We start from the raw sequence: 24,494 nt of genomic DNA on the forward strand, positions 1-24,494 counted from the left end.
TTGGGGGCAAACATCCTACCAGCCGTCCAGCTGCCCACAGCCATGCCAGGGACATCACTCTACCAGGGACCCCACGCAGCCAATCAAATACATCACAGACCACTTTACATCACCTCTCCTACGGTCTTCTCTAAGGCAGCCCATCCAGCAGAACACAAGTGGGGGTGGAACTCATGCCAACACTTGAGTAGCTCTCACAAGACACCACCCACTTTGTTTTTCCCACATTGTGCGCCTAAGATTTCAGAAACACTCCTTACCTTTCTCTACCCAGAGGGCCTCTTTCTCCATCTGTTAGGGATCCTTTTTCTTTCCCCCCTCATAAATGCAGATGTCGCTGGAAGAGCCATTAAACCTAAAACGAAATTTTGAGTTAATTATCTGTCTTTGGACTTAAAAGAAGGCTTTGCAAGGTAAAGTAAATTCTTTCTGGAACCTTGTGGATTTTTCTCCCTGACCCCTGATAATCTTACTTTCCCACTATACAGGACTTTTTTTTTTCCCTGAGTTAACTTCTCTAGGTTTAAAAAAAGAAGAAGAAAAAGAAAGGAACACACTTCTGGTTGTGGGAGGAGGGGAGGGGGAATAAGCAAATACAGTGGGGCCCCCTGGCCCCCATCTGTTCCAAATCTTCCCCTCACAGGATGTAATGTCTAAAAAGCAAGAAAAATACTCCTTCCTCTTCCAGCATTGGGCAGGATCTTGCATGCAAAGAGAAGAATGTCTGGTTACTCTGTGGGTTTTCATCTGCTTTTTAACTCACATGTGGCCAAACTACCCTGGCCGCCCAATCCCATTTCTCCCTCTCCCCCCAAAATCCCGGTGCTCAGCAGGGCTCACCGCTCGTGAAGGGCATCCTGGTTCAGTCAAGGAGCTCCCACCCCTCCACACCACACCACCAACCCCTTTGGCACAAAGGATCTGTTCTAAGCCTGGCCAATGACTTCTGCAGACTTCTCAGCTGAAGACCTGCCAGAGGGAAGCCAGTGCCCCCAGAGGAAGTGGGGCCGCCCCTGAGGGTAAAATGAGTGGGCTCGGGGGCCTGAACTTCTTGACCTGCGCTCTCACGCCCTGCTTCCAGGCACTCGGCACACGGGTGCACACGCGCAGCCAAGTCCTGCGCATCTCAACAGGAAGGACGTTACCCAGCAGCTGCAACGTCCCTACTGGTGCCTTTCCAACGCTGGGAGGGCGCTATTTACAAGAAGCGCAGCCGGAGGGACCAGACGAGTTCCAACTTTATTTCAACCGACCCTTCTTTCCGGCTTCTATAGTTCTCCTTGAAATTAAAGAGGCCTTCCTCCCTGAATTGCCCGATTTTTACGCAAGGACAGAGGCTCTCATTTAAATGATTGAGAAACCCTGACTGAGAAGATGGCAAATGACCCCCCGGATCTGCCGCTCCCCGTTTGGCGCTTCACCTTCCTCTCCTCTGCACCAGGCCCTCCCCGACCCCACACCCCACCACCTCCTTTGTTTTTCCCACATTGTACACCTAGGATTTCAGAAACACTCCTTGCTGCCTTCCCTCCCCCACCCCCCCAAGCGTGCTCCTTGGCACATACTCCTTTTTTATCCTGGTGCAACCCAGAGCCCCTTCCAGGCTTCCTCTTACCCTGGCTCCAAATTCTCCTTCCTTCCTGCCCTCTCATCCCTTCTAATCACAGCCTCCAAGGCCCTTGTGCTCTACCCTCACCCACCCCCTCCTCTGACCTTACAAACTACCTCCTCCTTGCTATTCCTCAAACATACCTCAGGGCCTTTGCACTTGCTGTTTCCTCTACCCAGAGGACCTTCTTCTGGGGTGTTTGAAATTCTGGCTGCCTCACGAGATATAAACTTCTGCCTGAAAATTACCTCCCTAGAGGGGCCTTGCTCCTAAAAAGCACCCCCATCACTCTCTCCTCACTCTACCCCACACCTGCTTTATCTTCATTCACAGCTCCTTTCCCCACAAAGGCTCTCTCCTTGACCAAACTTTAATCAGGCTCCTCTGAGCCCTCTTCTCAATGAGGTCCTGCCCTTGGCCTGCCTTCAGCAAAGAATCCTGCTAAGTCTTCCCCTACCCTTGAGATCCGATCAAGTTCCTCATTACCCATCTTTGATGTCTAAGTCCTTGGCCTGCCGTCTGCAAGAATCTTGTTAAGTTGGTTTAGCGAGAATCGCCTCCCCTTGATGTCTACCTCATCCACTGACCCCCTCAGTCTGTTGATGGGTTCTAAACCCCAGCTGTCTTTGCCATGCTCAGAGTTGAACCCAATCTCTTTTCCCTATTGCACTCACCTTCAATCAAGGCTTCCCTACCACTTCAACAGGTGTCAGAGGACTGTTTCTTTAACACCACTCGACATCATAGGGTCTTTCTGTTCATCTGTCTCCCTCCACTGGGCTATAAACTATAAGCTCCATGAGGGCAGGGTCTCTATGTGTTTTGCTCTCCTCCAGCTCTCTAGCTTCTAGAGCAGTATCTGACACGCAGCAGACACTCCCCAAATCTTCGTTGAATGTACAAATCTAGCGACCTCCACTTGTCTCTTGGTCTCAGTTTACCTGCCACCTCCTCCGGGAAGCCATTCCTGAATCTTCCTTACTCTATATTTCGTCTAGCCGTGGTCAGACTGATCACAGGGGATACTTCTCTGGCTTAATACGCACTTTTAACTTGTTATATAACATACTAACAAAATGAAACAAAGAAGTCTATCTTGACCACCTGCCCTCCTTCCCTTTCACAGCTCCAGCACCCACCTCCAGCCTGAATTCTCTGTTACGTACATCCATGCACACACCTGATCACGTGTCTTCTCTCCCTGCTCTTCCCAACACACACATTGCCTGACCCCCTAGCAGGGAGCTAATTAAAAAGGGAGAGGAACAGGAGCCCTGATGGGGTCAGCTCTCTGCTCTCTAAAACCAGGCCCAGCTTTGCCGCCCTGCCATCACCCCCGCTACCCACCACCGTCTTCCTGGCTTTCTCCACCCCCGGGAAGGAAAGATGCCACTTCTGTTGGCTGCCCTGCAAGAGGGCAATGGAGTCCACAGGCCAGCCCTTCTCAGCTCACTTCTCCACTCCCAGCAAACTTACAAGGCCAATGCCGGGCAGACTAAGCCGCCCGAGTCCTACTGCTCAAAGCTGCAATCCTGGAAGGCATGAGAGTTCATTAGGCCCGAAAACCACGGAGGGAGGGCCACGGCCCTAGTGGCTGGTGAGTTCCCACCAGCTCCAAAGCCTCCGGGAGGGAGTCTGGGGGAGGGGAAGCTGGTTATAGAAACAGCCCAAGTAAGTTTCCACATAAAGGAAAAGTAAACAGATGCAGGCTCTTCCTCAGCCCTTTGAGCCTCTCAGAGGAGAGCAAACCTTCAAGTGTTTGTCAAAAAGCGAATCCGATTTTAAAGTGCTTTGAAAGGGCTGGAAGAGGAAATACCAACTACTGACCACCCCCTGCACTGGCCTGCAGCCTAAGCGTGGCCACTTTCCCCTCCCTCGGCCTCTGTCTTGGGGGTACTGTTCGTACAGAGACCCTGAGAATCGGAAGGTACCTGGGCAGAAGCGGGAGCCAACCCTCGTCCATTCAGTCGTCCACTAAGGGCTACTGACCCCTCTTTCTGCCAAGAAAGGCGGCTTCAGGAGAGCAGAAAACCGGCCGGGATTGGAAAGCAAGGACTGCACGCAGCCTTCACGCCAAGGCACGCTCACTCCACGCACACCCTTCAAATCTAGAAGATATTGAATTACCCTGGCCCGGCTTCCTGGGGGCAGGGCAATTATCTCCCCTCCCCCACCCCGCACCCCAGGTGGGCCTCATTTCTGGCAGCCAGTTCCCTCCCAGGTGAAATGAGTTTCCAAATGGGTTTGCCCAACAGCAATTAAAGGAATAGCAAACCCTTCTCAAATACTCCAGAATCTGGTTCTCTCTCCCTTGGACAACTTTACCAGATGCTGTCACCTACTACCATCATGCTAGGGTGGCCAACCACCCAGGTTGCCAAGGACTGTCCGGGTTTTAGCACTGAAAGTACTGCATCCCAGGATGGTTTGTCACCTGTCACTGTGGCCTCCCCAACCTTCTCCCCTCCCATCCCCACAGTTTCACAAGGACACATATTTTGGCAAGGTGGGCTTCCTGGTATTGCTCCCTAATCCTGATGCCCTTGCTGGGTTTAGAGGAAAGGAAAGTGGTAAATCTAGAGGTTGAATTAGTTTCCTTCTACCAGAGTCTTTTAACTTAGAAAAAGGAAAATAGATAAGAATAATACCAGACACGCAGCACTTTACTGAACATACAATACCTTGTTCCATTAATCCTATGAGGTTGGTACCATTTCCCAGACTGGGAAACTGAGGCTCAGGATCACAGATAATAAGTGGTAGGACTGACATTCCAATGCAGGCTGTGACACCAGCGCTCACAGACTAATTCACTGTATTAATCTGCGATCCCTAAAGATGAAGAATCCTTGTCATTTTGATCACAGAGGATGAAAACAATGTAAAGCTACTTATGCGAGACTGAAAGGGCGTAAATTCACATATGTGGAGCAACACACGAGAAAAACAGGATCCTGAGAGAAAAGGGAACCTTCATACACTGTTGGTGGGAATGTAAGCTGGTGCAGCCACTGTGGAAAACAGTATGGAGATTTCTCAAAAAACTAAAAATAGAACTACCATATGACCCAGCAATTCCATTCCTGGATATGTATCTGAAAAAAACAAAAACACAAATTAGAAAAGATACACGCACCCCAATGTTCATAGCAGCATTATTTATAATTGCCAAGACATGGAGACGACCTGTGTTCATCAACAGATGAATGGATAAAAAAGATGTGATATATATACATATATATAGTATATATATCACACACTATATTACATAGTGTATGTGTGTGTATATATATACACACACACACAATATATATTACCCACAATGGAATATTACTCAGCCATAAAAAGGAATTAAATTTTGCCATTTGCAGCAACATGGTTGGACTTGGAGGGTATTACCCTAAGTAAAATAAGTCAGACAGAGAAAGACAAAAATTATATGCTATCACTTATACGTGGAATCTAAAATATACAACAAACTAGTGAATATAATAGAAAAGAAGCAGACTCATAGATATAGAGAATAAACTAGTGGTTGCCAGTGGGGAGAGGGGAGGGGGAGGGACAATATAGGGGGAGGGGACTAAGAGATACAAACTATTATGTATAAAATAAGCTATAAGGATATATTGTACAACATGGGAAATATAGCCAATATTTTATAATAACTATAAATGGATTACAACCTTTAAAAATTGTGAATCACTTTATTGTACACCTGTAACCTATATAATATTGTATATCAACTATACTTCAGGTTTTTTTAAGAGAAAAAAATAAATAAATTGTATGGAACCTACAAAAAAAGAAAGAGAGCGGGATTATGAGACTGTGGCCACAGGTTCTCATATAGATGGGACCCAATAGCTGCCGTGAGAAGAGCGCCAGGTTCCCAGTTACGGCACCACTGCCCTGCTGCAGAGTCTCACCAGGTAACCCCTAACGTTGGCCCTACCCCCATCCACCCTCCCAGTGGCTGCTAGATGCATCCGTTAAAACTCCAACTGATCGTGTCCAACCCTGACACCCCCAAGAGCTGCCCTGCGTAACAAAATCTAGGTCCCTCAGCCTGAGTCTCAACCATTGCCTTGAAAATATAGGTGGAGGCCAACTTTACAGGAACCAATTTGGCAGGAGAGGTCAGAAAACTTTAAGTGTTCATGCCGCTTGACCTTATAATCTCCCTTGTAAGAATTTTGCTCAAGGAAATGGTTGTAACTGGTAGGGATTGGGAGGAGGGTGACATTTTACACGTAAAGGTGTTCATACATAAGGTTATGTCGAACAACGAACCTGGAATAATGCCCATGACTAACAATAAAGAAATGGTTAACGAAACTATGATGTATCTGATATATCTGTTCAATTGGATATTACACAACCACTAAAATGTATGTTTATGAGGAGTTGAAAACAGCATGGAAAATGCTTGGGCTGGCATGTTAAGAAATACCTGCAGGAAATAAAATTATAAAGACAGTGTGATCACAACTATGTGAAAACAAAAACACTACTTACAGTGAAAGGACTGAAAGGAAGTGAACAAGATGAAGAGGAACTAACACCAAGCATCCTGCTAACTGCTTTACCTTCTTATCTCATTTAATCTTCGCGGCAAGATAGGAGCTATTTTTATCCTCACTTAACCAAGGAGAAAACGCAAGCTCCAAGAGGATAATGCAGCTGCCCAACGGTTGCCCACAGCTGACCAGGGAGAGAAGGGATCTGAACTCAAGATTTGCCCGATTCAGAGCCTGTGCCCTTATCCTCCAAGCTATACCATACCCAAAAGCAGACAGTAGCTTAATTTGGCTAGTGGAACGGCTGGCAACTTGTTGCCCCTCCACTTTCTACTTATTTTTTTTCCAAATTGTCTATATTAACCATTAGTACATTTTTTTCTTAACTTTTCCTTCCACTTCGAAGGTCATACAGGCATGTGACACCCGGTGGGTCGTATTACTTTTTTAATGTAGAAAACAATAAACTTATGACCAAACAACGTTTAAAATGACAAAAAATTCTTTCATCTTGAATTCAATTCTCCACGGTTTGGCTTTCTGCTATCCTTCTGGTCACTAGTCGTTCAGTCTCCAAGATAAGTTATTAGGTGACATGGTCAGATCCATGAGCTGGAAAGAACAGCTCTGGGGGTGGAGACGAAGGTGGGATGGTAGAGGCAGGGGAAGCAGAAGGTGGGGGCAGGTGAGGAACTGAGCGGGGTGCCCCCCCCCCGGGGGGCCCCCCCCCCCCCCCCCCCCCCCCCCGTGAAGCTGACCTGGCAATGTAACACACATGTAACATACAGGTAACACACATGGGGAAAGGCCATGCGCTCGGTGGCCAAGGGAAACAAACTGTGCACAGAAAAGCATCAGCATAAGACAAACGAAACAACAGAATGACCTGGGGCTGTAATCTGGGCTCCCTCCCCATTTCAGGGCCTCCTGGCTGCACTTGCAAGGTGGGAGACCAGAAGCCTCCAGCCGCCACGCCCTGGAACATCCAGGATGAGAGGGCCGATGAGGAGAAGGGTCACCACCATCCACAACACATGGCTTTTTGGACCGGGCCTCCCCTGGAACGGTCTTTTCTAGTTTGAGGGAGACAACAGGCTTTTGAGGAAACAAATTACAGACAGCTTGGCTGTAGCTAAGCAGTAGCAGCACAAAGTGTGAAAAGTTGCAAAAAAGATGCTCAGATTTCACTCACTTTTCTCTTCAGCCCCGCACGTTGGAGGGCTTTCCAAGTAAGGAAGCCACAATATTACTAGAGGAAATAAAATCAAAAGGACGAACCTTTTTAACTGTAGTTCTCAGCCCTTGAGGGGCCTCAGAAGCACAGAGGAGTGTGGATGAGGGGGACCTGTTTAAAATGCAGATTTTCAGGCTCGCCCCCAAACATTCTGATTTCACAGATCCTGCTAAAGCCTAGGAGTCTGCATTTTAATGAGCATTTCCCCAAGTTGCTGTTAGGCTCTACTCTATCTGATAAGAAACTCTGGGGGCTTCCCTGGTGGCACAGTGGTTGAGAATCCGCCTGCCAATGCAGGAGACACGGGTTCGAGCTCTGGTCCGGGAAGATCCCACATGCCGCAGAGCAACTAAGCCCGTGCGCCACAACTACTGAGCCTGCGCTCTAGAGCCCGCGAGTCACAACTACTGAGCCCACGAGCCACAACTACTGAAGCCCGCACGCCTAGAGCCCGTGCTCCGCAATGAGAAGCCACCGCAATGAGAAGCCCGCGCACTGCAACCAAGAGTAGCCCCCGCTCGCCACAACTAGAGAAAGCCTGCATGCAGCAACCAAGACCCAACGCAGCCATAAATAAATAAATGAATAAATAAAAGAAACTGACTTACAGAGTCTTGGTGGTAGAAGGTCTGACATCTGATATTCAGGGCACATTTCTTAATTATTTCATCTTTTAAAAACACATTACAAAGGGAATACAGGGAATTCTTTGTATTCTTTTTGCAACTTGTCTGTAAGACAAATTATTTCAAAAGGTTAAAATATATTTATTACACAAGTAATATATGCCTATAGTAAAATATCTGTCATAGCGCCACATGACATAAAGTGGAAAAGGGACACCCCCTTCACCGCTCCCACCACCACCACCAGCCCCAACCCACTCTCCGAAGTAGCCACTGCAAACAATTTGGTATATATTCAGCAAACACGTCAGACTTTTGTTTGTGTGTTTTCATTTTTTAACTATAACTAATGCCTACAAGAATGTGATGAAAATGACACTCAGAGTTGTTAGTTGAAGTGCAAATTAATACAACCCTCTTGAAAAGCAATTTAGCAATGTGTATCCAAAAATATAAAAATATTTTGTATACCTTAAACTTATACAATGTTATATGTCAATTATATCTCAATTTTTTTCATTAAAACCTTTTTTAAAAACCCATAAAAACATTCATACTCTTGGACCTACCGATTCCATGTCTAGGAATCTCTCCAAAGAACATCACTCTCCTGGAATAGTATGTTATCTTTCTTTTTTTATTTTAATTGTGGTAAGAACACAAAATGAGATCTACCTTGTTAACAAATTTATTTATTTATTTATTTTTGCGGCACGCGGGCCTCTCACTGCTGTGACCTCTCCCGTTGCGGAGCACAGGCTCTGGATGCACAGGCTCAGCGGCCATGGCTCACGGGCCCAGCCGCTCCGCGGCATGTGGGATCCTCCCGGACCGGGGCACGAACCCACGTCCCCTGCATCAGCAGGCAGACTCTCAACCACTGCGCCACCAGGGAAGCCCTGTTAACAAATTTTTAAGCATATAGTACTTCATAGCTGACTCTAGACGGTGTTGTACAGAAGGTCTCTAGAGCTTGTTCATCATGTTTGACTGAAATTTTATGCCCACTGATTAGTAACTCCTCTCTTCCTCCTCCCCCCAGCCCCTGTCAACCACTGTCCCATCTTTGATTCTATGAATTTGACTACTTTAGAAAGCTCATGTCAAGTGGAATCATGTAGTATCTGGCTTTCTGTGGTTGGCTTATTTCATTTAGTATTATCTCCTCAAGGTTCATCCATGTTGTCACATACTGCAGAATTTCATTCCTTTTAAGAGCAGAATAGTATTCCATTTTGCGCATACACCACAGTTTCTTTATCAAGTCATCTGTCGATGTATATTTAGGTTGGTTACACATCTTGGCTATTGTGAATAATGCTGCTATGAACATAGGAGTACTAATATGACTCCAAGACTCTGATTTCAATTCTTTGGGGTAATTCCCACAAGTGAGATTGCTGGATCATATGGTAATTCTATTTTGAATTTTTTGAGGAACCTCCATACTGTTTTCCATAGCAGCTCCACCATTTTGCTTTCCCACCAACCATGTCCAAGGGTTCCAATTTCTCCACATCCTTGCCAATGCTTTTCTTTTGTTTGTTTTGTTTTAAAGTGTTTATAGCTATTTATTCTTTTCCAAGGAAATCTGAACATTTCATCAGAGTAGCAATTACATTCACGAAAAAGCAAGCGATTGACAAACAGCACAAATTGGTACATGGCTTTCCTCTATCGAGTAGAATAAATGCTCCAGAGTTGACGGAAGAAATTGGCCGCGAGGAAAGAAGATTCACTTCAACTGTCCTTAGGACTCAGGTGTCAACGACTGGAGTAGCTCAGACTCATAGCACTCACAAAACAGGGCTTTAATGTTTTCCAATATAATTTTCACTCAACTTTTTGAGGTGCTCAATGGTGTTTCGTTTTTTGATAACAGACATCCTGACAGATGTAAGGTTATATCTCATTGTGGTTCGATGTGCATTTCCCTGATGATTGGTAATGTTGATCCTTTTTTTCACATACCAGTTGGCCATTTCTAGCCCTCTTTGGAGAAATGTCTGTTCAAGTTCTTAAACCATCTCTTAATCAGGTTATTAGTTTTTGTTTTTTGGGGGTTTTTTTGGCTTCTCCCTGCAGCATGTGGGATCTTAGTTCCCTGACCAGTGATGGAACCTGTGCCACCTGCAGTGCAAGTACAGAGTCTTAACCACTGGACCACCAGGGAAGTCCCAGGTTATTAGCTTTTTTAACTATTGAGTTGGAAGAAGTATGCAATCATTTTAAAATGACGTCACGAAGCAATAAGACAGATAGCGAAAAAAAGAAAACAGGATATCAACAGTTGATATGACTACTTCTGATTACCAAGGTGGTGTTTTTTTAATTTAGTTTTGTTTAGATAGATAAACAAAGGAAATAAACCTAAATTGCTAACAGTATGTTAGGGAGGTGGTATTTGAGTGATACTTTTTTCTCTATTATTTCCTCTGTTGAGAGGCTCACCAACTCAGATTTTGCAGACAGACAGGCCTGGGTGAGAGATCCATCTCTCACTGTCCACATGTATAACTGAGGACTTTATGTAAACTCCCTGGGCCTCAGCTTCCTTATGGAAATAATTATCCCCTAAACTTGCTTTGAGAATTAAAATAAGAAAGCACATGGAAACACGGGGTACTTTATGACCTGACACAGTAAGTAGAGCTATTTTTCTATATTCTCTCTGTTGGGTCACATTTCACAAATCAATATTTAAATGTGGGGGACTTTAAAATGGGGATTAAATTTTTTTTAATTAATTTTTATTTGAGTATGGTTGCTTTACAATGTTGTGTTAGCCTCCACTGCACGACAAAATGAATCAGCCTTACACATACAGATATCTCCTCCCTTTTGGACTTCCCTCCCATTTAGGTTACCACAGTGCATTAGGTAGAGTTCCCTGTGCTATACAGTATGTTCCCATCAGTTGTCTATTTTAGACATAGTATCAATAGTGTATATGTGTCAATCCCAGTCTCCCAGTTCCTCCCACTCCACCCCTTTCCCCCTTGGTGTAAAATGGGGATTAAATTTTTGATAGCCCGCATTTTCCTCATCAGCCCCTCTCCCAGGCCCCTGCTTGGTTTAACTCTGAAAGAGATATTGTACACTGGGCTTTACAGTGACAAGGCACCAGCCCCAGTTCACTGACATCATGAATGAAGACAAGATTTACAAACTGTAAAGCACCTAAAAATGTAATGCACATGAGTCCATTTTTACAGGATGACCCTGAAGGGACAGTGATTAAACAAAGCCCAAGTACTTGGAGTGTTTACCTGAGATGCAATAATGCACTAAGTGAACTCATTAAACGCAGGGGGCGGGGGAGTGAAGATGGAGTGGGGAGGGGTTGTATGCCAAGAAAATCACCATCATTCTTCCACTGTCTGGCCCAAGGCTTCCAGGAGGAGGTGAGATTTCTGAGGGTAATGAAAAAAAGAGTATTTATCTCAAATGCCTTTCAGCTGATCAGAAGAACAATTCCTTGGACTACCTTCATCTAATTTATGGCAAGGTCTATTAGGCTTCCTTCTACGTCTTATACTTTGGAGTTAATCATTAAGGGTCACTCTGAGTCCATGTTTATAGGAAGCCTCTCCTTTCTAAGGGGCTATTGAGAACTAGAAACCAAATGATTATTATTTTATTATGATTACCTTGACGGTGGGCTCAAGCTAACTTTTTCTAAAATTCCAAAGGCACTTGTTCGAGAAAATATAAAACTGTATCTAGTTAACCATGTATAAAATAAATAAGCTACAAGGACATATTGTACAGCACAGGAAATATAGTCAATATTTTATAATAACTATAAATGGAGTATAACCTTTAAAAATTGTGAATCACTATGCAGTACACCTGAAACTAATATAATATTGTACATCAACTATACCTCAATTTAAAAAAACTTTTTAAAAACTATATTCAGTTAAAAGTTAAAAAAAAAATTCTTTTTACTTACTATATCCCTCCCTGAAGGGAACGAACGATTGGATATGTATTCTTCCAGAACTTTTACTTTACCTTTACAAATATATGTGATGTGTTCACATGTGCACATGCACACACACACAATTTTTTTACATAAATAAAACCACACTCTATATCTCTGCTACTTGAATTTTTCACTTACTAATAAGTCAGAGGCATCTTTCCATATTTGAACATGCAGGGGTTTGTGAGGTAGTTATAGACCCTGGGGCCAGCAGGCTTGAAGCCCAGCTCCCCAACTTACTAGCTGTGTGACCCTGGACAAGTTAATTAACAGCTCTATTCTCATCTATAAAAATATTCTAACAATAGTAATCAAAGCATTGCTGTGAAGATTAAATGAGTTAACATTGTAAATATTGCAAAATACATAAAGCACTTAGAATAGTGGATAGAGTAAGTCCTCTATGCGTTGGCCATTGTTGCGATTTACCCTGTTCTTCTTTAATGGACAACTGTATTCCATTATTAGGATGAACCACAATTCACTGAGCCAGCTCCCCGCTGAGAAACACAGGTGATTTCCTACTTTTGCTGCAGTGAGCATTTGTGAACATAGGTCTTTGTGTACATGGGCAGGCACACTGTAGGGTAGGTTCCAAGGCATGGAATGACTGCATCAAAGGCCATTCTCATTTTATGTGAAAGATGGTGCCAAATTTCCCTCCAAAAGGCTGCATTACTTTACATCCCTACCAACGAACGGTGTAGGGATCTACACCGAATCTGTGCCCATCTCCAGGCATCTTCTCAGCACTAACAGCCTGGGTCTTTGGCGTTCTCACTTCTGCACTCAACCTTCCCTAAACGAAAGCTCAATCAAAACCACTAGCAATGCATTTGTCAAAGTCCCAGGGACACCTAATCCTTTTGTCTTTTCTAAAAGGAATCAGATGTTTTCTCGGCTCTGACAGAACTTCAGTTGCCTGGACACAGCCCTGGGATAAGTTTGTAAAACACAAACAGAACATTCCCCGACATCCTCCAGAGAAGCTCACGGGGGCCCACGTGAGGCTCTGCTCTCTATAATGTGTAACAAGAGTTCCATAGCAGCTGGTGTTTTCCTGGGTGGAGATCAGAGCCAGCATTTGTATATAAATATTATCCAAGGGCTGGAGAGAGAATCAAATCAGGCTGGAAGCAGAGGCTGCAACATCCCAGTTGTCTTATTCATGGGGCAGGGTTTGGGCAGGGGTGGGCGGTGAGTACCCCCATCCTTTCCCTGAGCTCCACGATAAAAGGGAAGCATCCTAGCACAGGCCCTCCCCATCAGAACAGCTTATCATAAAACAGAGGTGGAAGCTGGTGCAGGGCTTGGCTGGAAATCTATGCCAGGCGGAGGGGAAGTAGGGCAAACAGGTGGGCTCCACCTGCAGGGCCCAGACTGGAGTTTTGTTGCCTGCTCTGCAAGGCTGGCCGAGTGCCCACCTGCAGCCACCTGGCTCTTTAGATCATAGCTCCCGTCAGTGACAAGGTGACTACTCACTGAGGTGGCCCTTCCGGCCTCAGCTCCAAGGTTCTGCCGCACAGAGTGACTTCCAGCTGTGCTCAAGGACCTCTCAGAATCCAGGGGAGCTGTGAAGTAGGGGCCTCCCGGAGTCCACAGGTAGGAATGTCAATAATTACCAGTGTTGCCCCTGCTAAGCCCTGCAAGCCCCAGAGCCATTCATCTTCCAGACTTGATTCTCAGGCTATTTCATGGCTCAAAACCATGCACCTTGGTTCTCCCAACTCTCCCGTGCTTCCCACCATCCCCCAGGACGCAGGGCAGGTCAGGTCAGGGAAGGGGAGAAGGCAGGCGAGTCTCTGGAACAGTGGATTCCCTGGATCAGAGCAAATTCCAGGGATGTGACCCAGGGACCCTGGCTCATGTCCATAACAGAGGGAATAACTCAGATGATTATCTCAGGCTCTCGGAAGTGAGTTAAGCTTCCCCTTCCTATTCAGCTCACGTGGGAGGGTCAGCGGGAAGGAAAGGAGGCCCAGAGACCCAGGGTCTGCCTTAGGTCTGACTAGAGGCAGCGTATAGTACAGGAAAGGGAATTACGCTCACTGTGCCTTGGATTCCTTTTCTCTGAGAGCCTGGGGCTCAACACCCAAACATCCTGCGTTTCATTAAATCCACAAAACAGATGTTTGGGTGTGGACTATGTGTCCTGGACACTGTGGACACGGCAACAAACAGACCGGTGCCTGCCCTCATGGAGTTCACATTCCCGGAGAGCTAAATACTAGGAAGCGTGTCAAGCTCACTCCTGAGGAAGCAGGTTCCTGGAGGGAATCAGTTAAGCCGGGATCACACAGCTCCCAAGCGGGCTGCACGGCTCTCTCTCAGACGACACTGCTCTTAACCAGAACACGATAACAACTAACCAGGTGCTCGGCGGAGCTCAAAGACCTGAAGCTTCAGAGCCCTTGCTTATAACAGCCCCTTCCAAGGTCCTGGGAGGGGGTCTGGAAAGAAACGTGTTCACGTGATCTTGGGTTTCTCTAAGCTTTGCCAAAGTCAAGTCTTAACCATGACGGGAAAGAGCGCTGTCTCTCCTCACTCCAGTTTCCCTCTGTCACTCATGCCCTCGTGCTGGGTAATGTTCCAGCGGCCTTGGGCATTCAGGGACTCCCAACGCAGGAGTCAAAGCTGGGGGGCGGTGGGGGGGAGCGGACACTGAGTTTGAGTTTAGTGGGCTATGTTTATGTGGTGCGCCATCACCTCCACATGTGCTGAATTACTGCTAACGTCCAGTGGAGGCCCAGCTCCCAGGAGTCCGCCTGCACCCAGGGCCTACCAGCCACTTCCTGACGCCACATCAGTGGCGGAATCGCCACATGAACGTGTTCAACAGAGCCCAACATGGACGTGTGTGGTAGGGAAGGAGGAAAGTTTAAAATGTATAGCATCGGACACCAGCCTATGAGAAATGCTAACAATTCATAGACCTGTAAAATCCTAAGTAAAGGATTCGGTTCCCCCAGTTGAGGGAAGTTCTCTTCTGTCAGAAACATTCTCCACGCAGTCAGTTATAACATACCAGAGCTTCTTTTCATTTTCGATGAGAATTGTACAAAATAGAATTCACCAAAATTCCTCTGTTTATGAGACACAAACGGTAGTAATACTACAAACAGTGAGTGTATCTATATGAATTTACTCATTTTCCACATCTACACTGTCAACAACAACACCTATGTTCACAGCAGCACTATTCACGATAGCTAAGACACGGAAGCAACCTAAGCGTCCATCAACAGAGGAATGGCTAAAGAAGATGTGATACATATGTACAACGGAATACTACTCAGCCACAAAAAAAGAATGAAATATTGCCATTTGCAGCAACAGGGATGGACCTTTGAGATTATCATAATAAGTGAAGTAAGTCAGGCAGAAAAAGACAAATATCATGATATCAATTTTATGTGGAATCTAAAAAAAATTATACAAATGAACTTATTTACAAAACAAACAAGCTCACAGACATAGAAAACAAACTTATGGTTACCAAAGTGGGAAGGCGGGGAGGGAGGGATAAATTAGGAGTTTGGGATTAACACATACACTCTACTATATATAAAATAGATAAACAAGGACCTGCTGTATAGCACAGGGAAATATACTCACTATCTTATAATAACCAATAATGGAAAAGAATCTAAAAGAGAATAGATATATATAGATATATGTATAACTGAATCATTTTGTTGTTCACCTGAAACTAATACAACATTGTAAGTCAGCTATACTTCCATAAAAATTTTAAAAATAAAATAAATTGTCAATAACAAAAAGCAAAGTTGGATCAACCAGGCCAGAGAAAAGGCTGAATTATCTTTTATTCTCTCTTCAGAAAATTATTTTAGAAAATTGTTATCAAACGAAGAAGTGATCACAATGACTATGAGGCCAGAAAATGTAGGAATGAAAAGTATAATAGAGGCATGTCAGGCAGTTAATTAACAAAAATGTTCTGTTATTTATTCTTATGGATTTTATAGTGCTGGAGGTATTTGATGGCTTTTTTTTTTTTTTTTTTTTTTTGCGGTACGTGGGCCTCTCACTGTTGTGGCCTCTCCCGTTGTGGAGCACAGGCTCCGGACGCGCAGGCTCAGTGGCCATGGCTCAGGAGCCCAGCCGCTCCGCGGCATGTGGGATCTTCCCAGGCGGACTCTCAACCACTGCGCCACCAGGGAAGCCCTTGATGGCTTTTAAAATATGTAAACTGTTGGAGCTCTTTTCTCACTCTAAATAAATATTCTTAACATTGGATTCATAATTTTGTATTATTTCTCTTAAAGACAGCTCTCAAATTGTACAAGCTTCGAGCGCCTATAAAATCTTGATCCTCCCCTGCAGCCACCATCTCCTGAGCAGTTCTGATGTGCCAGGAACGCTGATAAATCCCTCCACACGGATTATCTAATTTAATCCTCGATCAATGCACTGAGGTAAACTAAGGCTTGGAGCATTTATTCTACACAATACAGCTTTTTCTGCAGGGTTGAAGGAAGGATTCAAAATCACACAGCACAGGGAGCAGCGGCCCTACACAGAATAGGAACTATTACGACAAATTGCTGTGTTTCCTCCCTGAGCCCAAGTTTCCTCTATTTAAAGTTGAAGGGGTAAAAAGAGATTTAAATCTTTGTAAGTCCACAGAGGACATCAGTAAAGATACACAGAGTATCAGTAAGAGTGACTGCCTCTGTGGAGGGCAACTGGGGGTGGGAAGGAGACACACCTCACTTGTACCTTCACTTTTTTTTTTTTTTTTTTTTGGCTGCGTGGGGTCTTCGTTGCTGCGCGCGGGCTTTCTCTAGTTGCAGCGAGCGGGGGGCGGCTACTCTTCATTGCGGTGCGCGGGCTTCTCCTTGCGGTGGCTTCTCTTGTGGCGGAGCACGGGCTCTAGGCGCATGGGTTTCAGTAATTGCAGCATAGAGGCTCAGTAGTTGTGGCACACGGGCTTAGCTGCTTCATGGCACGTGGGATCTTCCCGGACCAGGGATCGAACCCGTGTCCCCTGCATTGGCAGGTGGATTCTTAACCACTGTGCCATTAGGGAAGCCCCGCATCTTCACATTTTTTAACAAGTTAATGAGAAGTACTTGGCACAGCGCCTGGCCCGTGGTAAGTGCTCAATAAACATTAGCTTTTGCTGTTAGCTCTTGTTATTGTTGATTACATACATAAATTAATTTTTTAAAATAGAGAGGTAGGTCCTGCTGTCTAAAGTCCCTTCCAGCTGGATTTGGTGCCTGTTTCACATAACAGTTCCCAGCACTCACCTGTGCCAGCGGCTCTAATGCAATATTGCATTTAAATACTCCCTGCATCTCTAAGTACTGTTCTCATTCCCATTTTGCAAATTTGGAAACAGAGACACAGAGAGGTTAAATAACATACCCCAGGTCACACAGCCAACGTGGCAGAGGCTAGGATGAACACGCAGGCTGGGTGCCTCTAAACTATGGACTCACTGGACCCCCTCCTGGTATGTTACGTGGGGACCCCAGCATTTTTTCATTCTTCTTTTGTGCCGCTCCAACAAGCTTCATGTACAGCAGGACAGCTTCTGGGGGGCCTAGAGTATAGGACAGGAAAGTGCTGTCACTGCAGATGTGAAGGCAGCAAGAAAGCCCTACAGGGCTTATTAACCAGCTAGAGATTAAGAGGGAAGGGAGGCAAGAAGGAAAGAGGAGGGAAAGAAACATGAGTGAAGTATCAACTCCTGTGTCCGACAGAGTCAGCCATTTCTCACCTATCCACCCAACTCTGCAAGGGAGTCCGTGTTATCCTGATGCCCACTTCTGAGCGGAGCAGGTGGGCTGCGAGAGTTCTCGAAGCTCCTAGGTGGTGGGACCTGGAAAACCTAGGCCCCGGGGCTCACAGCTCTCTGACAGCAAAGGGCATCCCTGCAGGCTTTCCTCGGCGTGTACAGCCCAAATATTTCTACACTGCACAGCCCAGCTCAGCAGGCCTCAGTGGCCTCTGTCCTGCTAGGGAAGCTCTGGGGGAAGCTCTGGGGACGGGAGTTCTCCTGAGTCGGCTTGCCAAAGCAGGGACACTTCCCCACAGGGAGAGAGAGGTGGGTGAGCCCTGAGTTCTGTTGCACGTACAGACATGGACCCAGGAGCCTAGAGGCATTCTTGGGGATAAATCTGTCTTAGACTCTCCACTCAATTCAGGAGCGCTGAGCATGGATCCTTCAAGCACTTGGCACCTCGGCCTCCGTGTGACCTGTAAGGGCTTCACAGGCCCTGCACCTAGGAATGAGGTGGTCCACGTAAGCGTCTCGGACCGCTGAGCACTTAACAGCAACAGGCACCTACCTAATAAAAGTCTCGTCTCATCATAGCTATGTGACCTTGAGCAAGTCGCTTGCCCTCTTTGATTCATTGTTTCCTTATCCGTAAAACGAAGATTACAAAGTAATAAATGTTTCTCTGCAATAAAGGATGACCCTCCAACACACGCTAGATTGAAGGTACCTTGAAGAGAGGGAACACTCTAACTCCCCTTGGCATTTCCTTTGAGGTACCTTCCTGACAGGGTGTCTTACTCCAAAGAAGAGGCTCAGCACAGACTTGCCCATTTCAAGGCAGAATTCGGTAGTGCCAAACAGTCTGTGTCATGGGCTATTCAGACCCGGATTCAAATCCTGCTCTGCCACTCACTTCCCATTAGAAACCTTTCAGAATTTGGTCATCACTCATAACTACACCTCCAGGGTCCCAGGTCGTAAAACTCTAGAGGGAGCTCTTCTTAAACTGTGTTCACGGAGCGAGGCACACAGGATCCCTGACTGTCTGAAAGGTAAGTTGTAAGGATGCAAGGCCACGGTGAGTACAAAATGGGCTAGCACAGGCTGGCTCAGAGTAAGCGCAGAGAAACACAGTCTAGAGAAGGTCTGAATTAAAAGAAGATGCTAAATTCACAAAACAGCATACCAGGTCCACAATACACTATCTGAAAGGTTAAAGAATTTTGCTAATATGCAGAGATAATACCGCCAATTTGTATTTTCAGGAACTCACTCCTTTTTCTGGTTGTTCCAGGGAAGCTTTTATGAACCTTGTTTTTTTGTTTTTTTTTCCCCATTGTGAATGTGGAAACGGTTCCATTAGCAAAGGCATATGAATTTTTAACACCCCTCCCCAAAATGGTCTATTCATATAAATGAATCTTAATCTTCATTTTATACTGATAAGCTGCAGAGCTGACATAAACAACATTTTTTTTTCATTTAAATCTGGCTTGTCATTCTATAAACTTGATGCTGTTTGCAAAAGCCCCTATAAATAGGACTCCAGTCTTTCTCCAGGGAAAGAAAAATGTGCAGTGACCACGGCTTGGACTCGAAAAAGATGTTTATAGCACTGCTCCAGGCAGAGGCTGAGAAGCTTCTTTAAATCTTAAAGATTTAAAGGAGGAAATTGAGCTACCATCTCCATCCTGGGCCAACAAGACAAAAACCCGCCTCTACCTGGAAGTTTATAGGAAACAAGTTCTGATTTTCTCTGCTAACCACTGGGCCCTTCTTTAGAAACAGCTCATCCACATGGGGCTAGCCTTTCTGTAACATCTGTATCTTTTTTTTTTTTTTTTGGCCACGCCACGTGGCTTGTGGGATCTTAGTTCCCCAGCCAGGGATTGAACCCTGGCCCTTGGCCGTGAGAGTGTGGAGTCCTAACCACTGGACCGCCAGGGAATTCCCATGTAAGGTCTGTATCTAATCTGCATTTGTACATCTAAGGTTTACCTGGGAAACATCCCCATGTATCAGGAAGAAAAGAGGCCTGGATGAGATGACCAGAGGAGGAGAAACAAACGCTAGGTCAACGGAGGAGAAGGGCACCAGGAGTCCGAACGCCAATGCTCTATTCTTCAGCTCGCCACTTCAGACCTATGCTATGGCAAGTCCCCTGCCATCCCCGAGATCAGATTCCTCATCAGTAAAATGGAGCTTAAAAACTCCTTTCCTGTCTACCTCAAGAGGATGGGTCCTTCGCTACCTCCCTCACTAGAGCTGAGAACTGCTGCCATCGTGACCCAGCCCCACACCAATTCACATGGCTGAAATAATGACCAGGTAGTGCAGAGTTGCCAACTCAAGTTCCTAATGTAAAAATGAGCAAGGGGGTGTGCATTCCGTGTGTTCCTCTCAGCTGCAGTGTGCTCCTGCTTCCAACAGCCCAAACTTTCCCCCTTCCCATGCTGTGTCCCTTTACTGCCACCACTGCTCAGCAGCCCTTAGCCAATGACCTTGCCCATAAACGCCCAAAAGGAGAAAATGGTTACACGATGATGGTTCAGGGAATCTTATGTTCCCATTTTAAACAGTAATTAGGAAGGCTATAGAGGCACATGGGGGAAAGGTCTATACTATAATGCTGAATGAAAAACACAGTCACAGAAATCATACCTGTCGCATAGTCTGCAGGCTTTGGATGGAATAAGAACTGGGTTTGAATCCCAGTTTTGCCAACCATGACGACATGACCTCTCAGAGCCTCGGTCCCTTCATCAAAGGAATAGGGATGATAATTCCTTCCTTCTAGAGTTATCGCGAGATTTGGTGGAAGGTACGTAAAAGGTTTAGCACAATCCAGGCTCCTGGCGAGAGACTTCACATCATGTGCATATGTGGGAGGATAAAGATGAGAACGGATCCCAGGCAAAAGGGCAGGGTCCATTAAAGAGCAGAAGACACATGGTGTTTTGGGGTTTTTTTTCCCTCTTAAGATTACTATATCTTAACAAAATACACAAACATCAATAGGACTAGACTCTTTTGGACTAGAATACAACAATTAAATAAGACTCTTCTGACCAAAACCCCTGCCCTTCTCACTCACGCTAGGGGGTACTATTCCTAAGAGGTCTTGCTCTTGGGACAATTTCTATGAAAGACAGAAAAACCTGGAGCCTCTGGAGCTTTCCCACCCCAAGCCCATGCAACACTTCAGCTCAACTGGAATGGGCTGGAATCAGCTTTCTTAAGGAAATCTACATCCAAGGGGGACAGGGAGTGGTGAGGAAGTAAGGCTGGAGGATGAAGGGCAGATTCATAAAAAAAAACTCTTAGAGCTTTCCACCTTGGTTGCAGAACGCTTAGGCACCCTCAGCAAACCACAAGGCTGCCCAGTAGGGTGTCACCACCCTCGAAAGGCGGTGGGTTCCCACTGCCTGGATTTGGGAACCAGGCTCCAGCAGGACGGTTTGCAGCAGACAGAGGGTGTTCACCCAGAGGCAGATGACTGGGGTGGGGCTTGATTCGTTTGTAGACAGTTATCAGCGGTGACGGGGCTCATTATTCTCATTCTATGGAGCCAAGAGACACAGGACGAATAATAGGTCTGAGGCGGAGAAGCAAAGGTTAAGGTGAGGGGGAGAGAGGTAACTGAGGGGGAACCCTCCCAGGCAGGCCCGCCGTGCCCTCTGAATCACGATGCCAGTGAGGGTGAGCAAGGACCAGAGGACATGGGATGCTTGTCTGTTCCTGCTCTGCTGGTCCCAGCAGAAACTCCTTGAGGGCCAAGATCGCATCTACTGTGTGACTGACGCTAAGTGCCCCAGGTGGAAAGAGCTTCATTAAGACCTCATCTAAATGGCTCAGCATCAGCAGGGATGCAGTCACCTGGGGGCCCTCTCACCCTCACTCCTTTACCCAGCGGGGCCCCATTTTCCTCTCCAGTGATAACAGCTCACATTACTAAGGGCCTCCTCCTGCCGGGCGCTGTGCTAAACCCTTGGCACTCACCATTGCATGTCACTTTGCCAACAACCTGGGAGTTAGGGACCGTTACTATTCCATCTTACAAATGAGGAAATGAAGCCTGGAGAAGGTTCTAGGACTTTCCCAAGCTGGTAAGTGGCAGAACCACCAAACTCTGATCCCAAGCTCTCAACCACTGCACCCTCTCCCTCTTTTCATCTCCTTTCTTTCTCCTCTGTTTATGCCAAAGGCTTCTAAGACCATCTCCCTCACAAGTCAGATCCCATAGCTTCTGGGGATTTGGGACTACGCAGGAGGCAGACCTCCAAAGAATAAGGCCCCTCGGGTGGAGGGTTACTGTTTCTGAGATTTCTCAAGAACAGGAAACTTCCTGGACTGCCTGCAATAAATCCAAGCCTGCCTTCCTTTGTGATTTCACCCCGGAGCAACACTCCAGGATGACTCATCTCGAGGCCGGCAGGAGATCTCCTCTGGAGACTGGAGGTGACCTTGGCCGGGCACTCACATCCTGTGCCTGTTTTCCCATTTGTCTAATGGGCAGCCCCGGCCTCCCTGCCAGGCTTGTTATTGGAATATTGGGGTGAACACAAAGCATGCGGAAAATCAATTTAAAAAGAGAATGCAAAATACCGACAATCGTCCAACTTCCAACTACATCCCACATACCAAACCCGTATCTAAATCCCCTCCAATCTGAATTCTAGCCTCCAGAGTTCACCCGTAGTACTCCTGCCTTCTCCCTGTGTAGGGCAAACTGATTCCTAGAAGAAAGGAAAGGTGACACGGATAATAATCCCTTTATTTCCAAACGTAATTAGCCACTACTTCAGTTCCCCATCACCCTATTATAAGCACACACAATACTAAGAACAACTAACAGTCACAGACCCCTAATTAAGTATGTATTTTATATATATTTTTCCTCACTTAATCCCTTTAGGAGTGTCTATGACTAGCCCCACTTTACAGATGAGAAATAAGGTTCAGACCAGTTGATCACACAGCTAGTAGACGTCAAAGCCCAGGTCCCAGATCAGATCTGTCAGTCTCCACCACACCACCCTGCCTTCACTTACTTCCTTTTAAAATTCTAAGCCAGGGGGCTCTCTCACCACCTGCCCCACTTTGTTTTTCTCCATAGTTCTTAGGTTCTTTAGTAATGAACTTACTGCCCTGCCCCTCCCCCATTCAGGTAGACTGTATATCCACGTGGGCAGGGACTTTTTTGCATGTCTTGCCACTGCTGGGTCCTCTCAGTGCCTGGAACAACGCCTGATACATAGTAGGTACTCAATAAATATTTATTAAAGAAATGAATTTGGCCAAAAATCCTCATGAGCTATGTCTGTCTGTCCTTCCTACTCTACTGTAGGATTTGGCAGTGTTTTGTTCACCTCAGTCCCCGGCTACCTCTCATCCCTCTCGGAGTCTAGAACGATTTTTTGTTGTTGTTTTTTGCTGTACGCGGGCCTCTCACTGTTGTGGCCTCTCCCGTTGCGGAGCACAGGCTCCGGACGCGCAGGCCCAGCGGCCATGGCTCACGGGCCCAGCCGCTCCGCGGCATGTGGGATCTCCCCGGACCGGGGCACGAACCCGTGTCCCCTGCATCGGCAGGCGGACTCTCAACCACTGCGCCACCAGGGAAGCCCTAGAACGATATTTTGAACATAGTAAAATATTCCATAAATACTTCGGGGCAGGACTGAACTCTTTCGATGTGGTTTTGGAAAGTGCGCAGGCAGGGGTCTGCTGTCTGGGGAATTCACTGTCTCTGCTGCCCACACCAAAGAGGGTGCTCGGGGGGCGGGGGGAACTGAGGAGAGCTGGGAAACGCATGGAGCTTCCTCTCTGTGGCCCTGGGTCCAGCCCTCCTCGTCCTGCTCCACGAGGCCAATGGACAGGCAGGCTCACAGCCTGATGCACAGGTCCCGTCCCTGGCTTTCATGTGCTGTGTTTCTGACTCATCTTCCCTGGGCTCTGGGAAAGCGTTCTGCGTGCAGCTTCACAGACTCTGCCGAGCAGCCGGCTGTGCAGGCGTTGGAAATGATACGGGGAGGAAGAAGGTTCTAATTAAGCAGAGTAGGTGATAGTGTCAGGAAGAAAAAGCAAGCAAGTGGCAATTTGGATATCTGCCTGCAAATAAGAGCGATGACTGCTATCTTCTCCTCTGGCTCCTGTTTGTCCTATAAATCTCAGTTCACTAATCCAAGTGTTTTCATTATCGCTGTATCATACAACATGCTGTGTGGGACCCATCATGGGGAAATTAAAACCAAGGAGGGGGGCAGAGGGATTCAGGCTACCCTGTTCTCCCATTTCTCTTGTTTACACTAATCTGAAGGTGTTTTTCACTCGGCCATAAACACAACACGGGGTTTTCCAGCATCAAACAGATTACCTTCTTCCACTCATAAAAAGGAACTTCGGGCCCTGAGCTCTCCCCCTCAAAACCATGCAACTCGGGCCAGGAGTCACCTTGGCCACTTTTGACACTTACTCCCCAAGAAATCATAAGAACCAAGTCATGGGGAGCTCCCTGGCGGTCCAGTGGTTAGGACTCTGCGCTTTCACTGCCATGGCCCTGGTTCAGTGCCTTGTCCAGGAGTTAAGATCCCACAAGCCGTTCAGCGTGGCAAAAACAAAACAGAACAAAAAACATGTCATGAATTAAACACCAGCTCCATAAGGAGAGTCCCTGAGTGGGAAGCAACGTGATGGTTAAGATAAGCATCCACTACCTACTAGCTGCGTGGCCTTGGGCAAATCACTTAACCTCTCTGAAACTCGGCT

The 24,494-nt window shown here is 46.3% G+C and overlaps 1 long non-coding RNA gene across 1 annotated transcript; it reads right to left on the reverse strand.

Moving 5' to 3' along the window:
• Positions 1-260: 260 nt before the first annotated feature.
• LOC113606786 (uncharacterized) lies at positions 261-4,599 on the reverse strand. The gene is made up of 2 exons (XR_003427687.1): positions 4,291-4,599; positions 261-355 (listed from the first exon to the last, which is right to left on the reverse strand). It is a non-coding gene; the product is annotated as an uncharacterized LOC113606786 (long non-coding RNA).
• Between the last annotated feature and the right edge of the window lie 19,895 nt (positions 4,600-24,494).

The sequence above is a fragment of the Aethalodelphis obliquidens genome, unplaced genomic scaffold, assembly GCF_003676395.1.
Source record: "Aethalodelphis obliquidens isolate GAN/ISIS:26980383/991018 unplaced genomic scaffold, ASM367639v1 scaffold45, whole genome shotgun sequence".
Taxonomy (NCBI): Eukaryota; Metazoa; Chordata; class Mammalia; order Artiodactyla; family Delphinidae; genus Aethalodelphis; species Aethalodelphis obliquidens.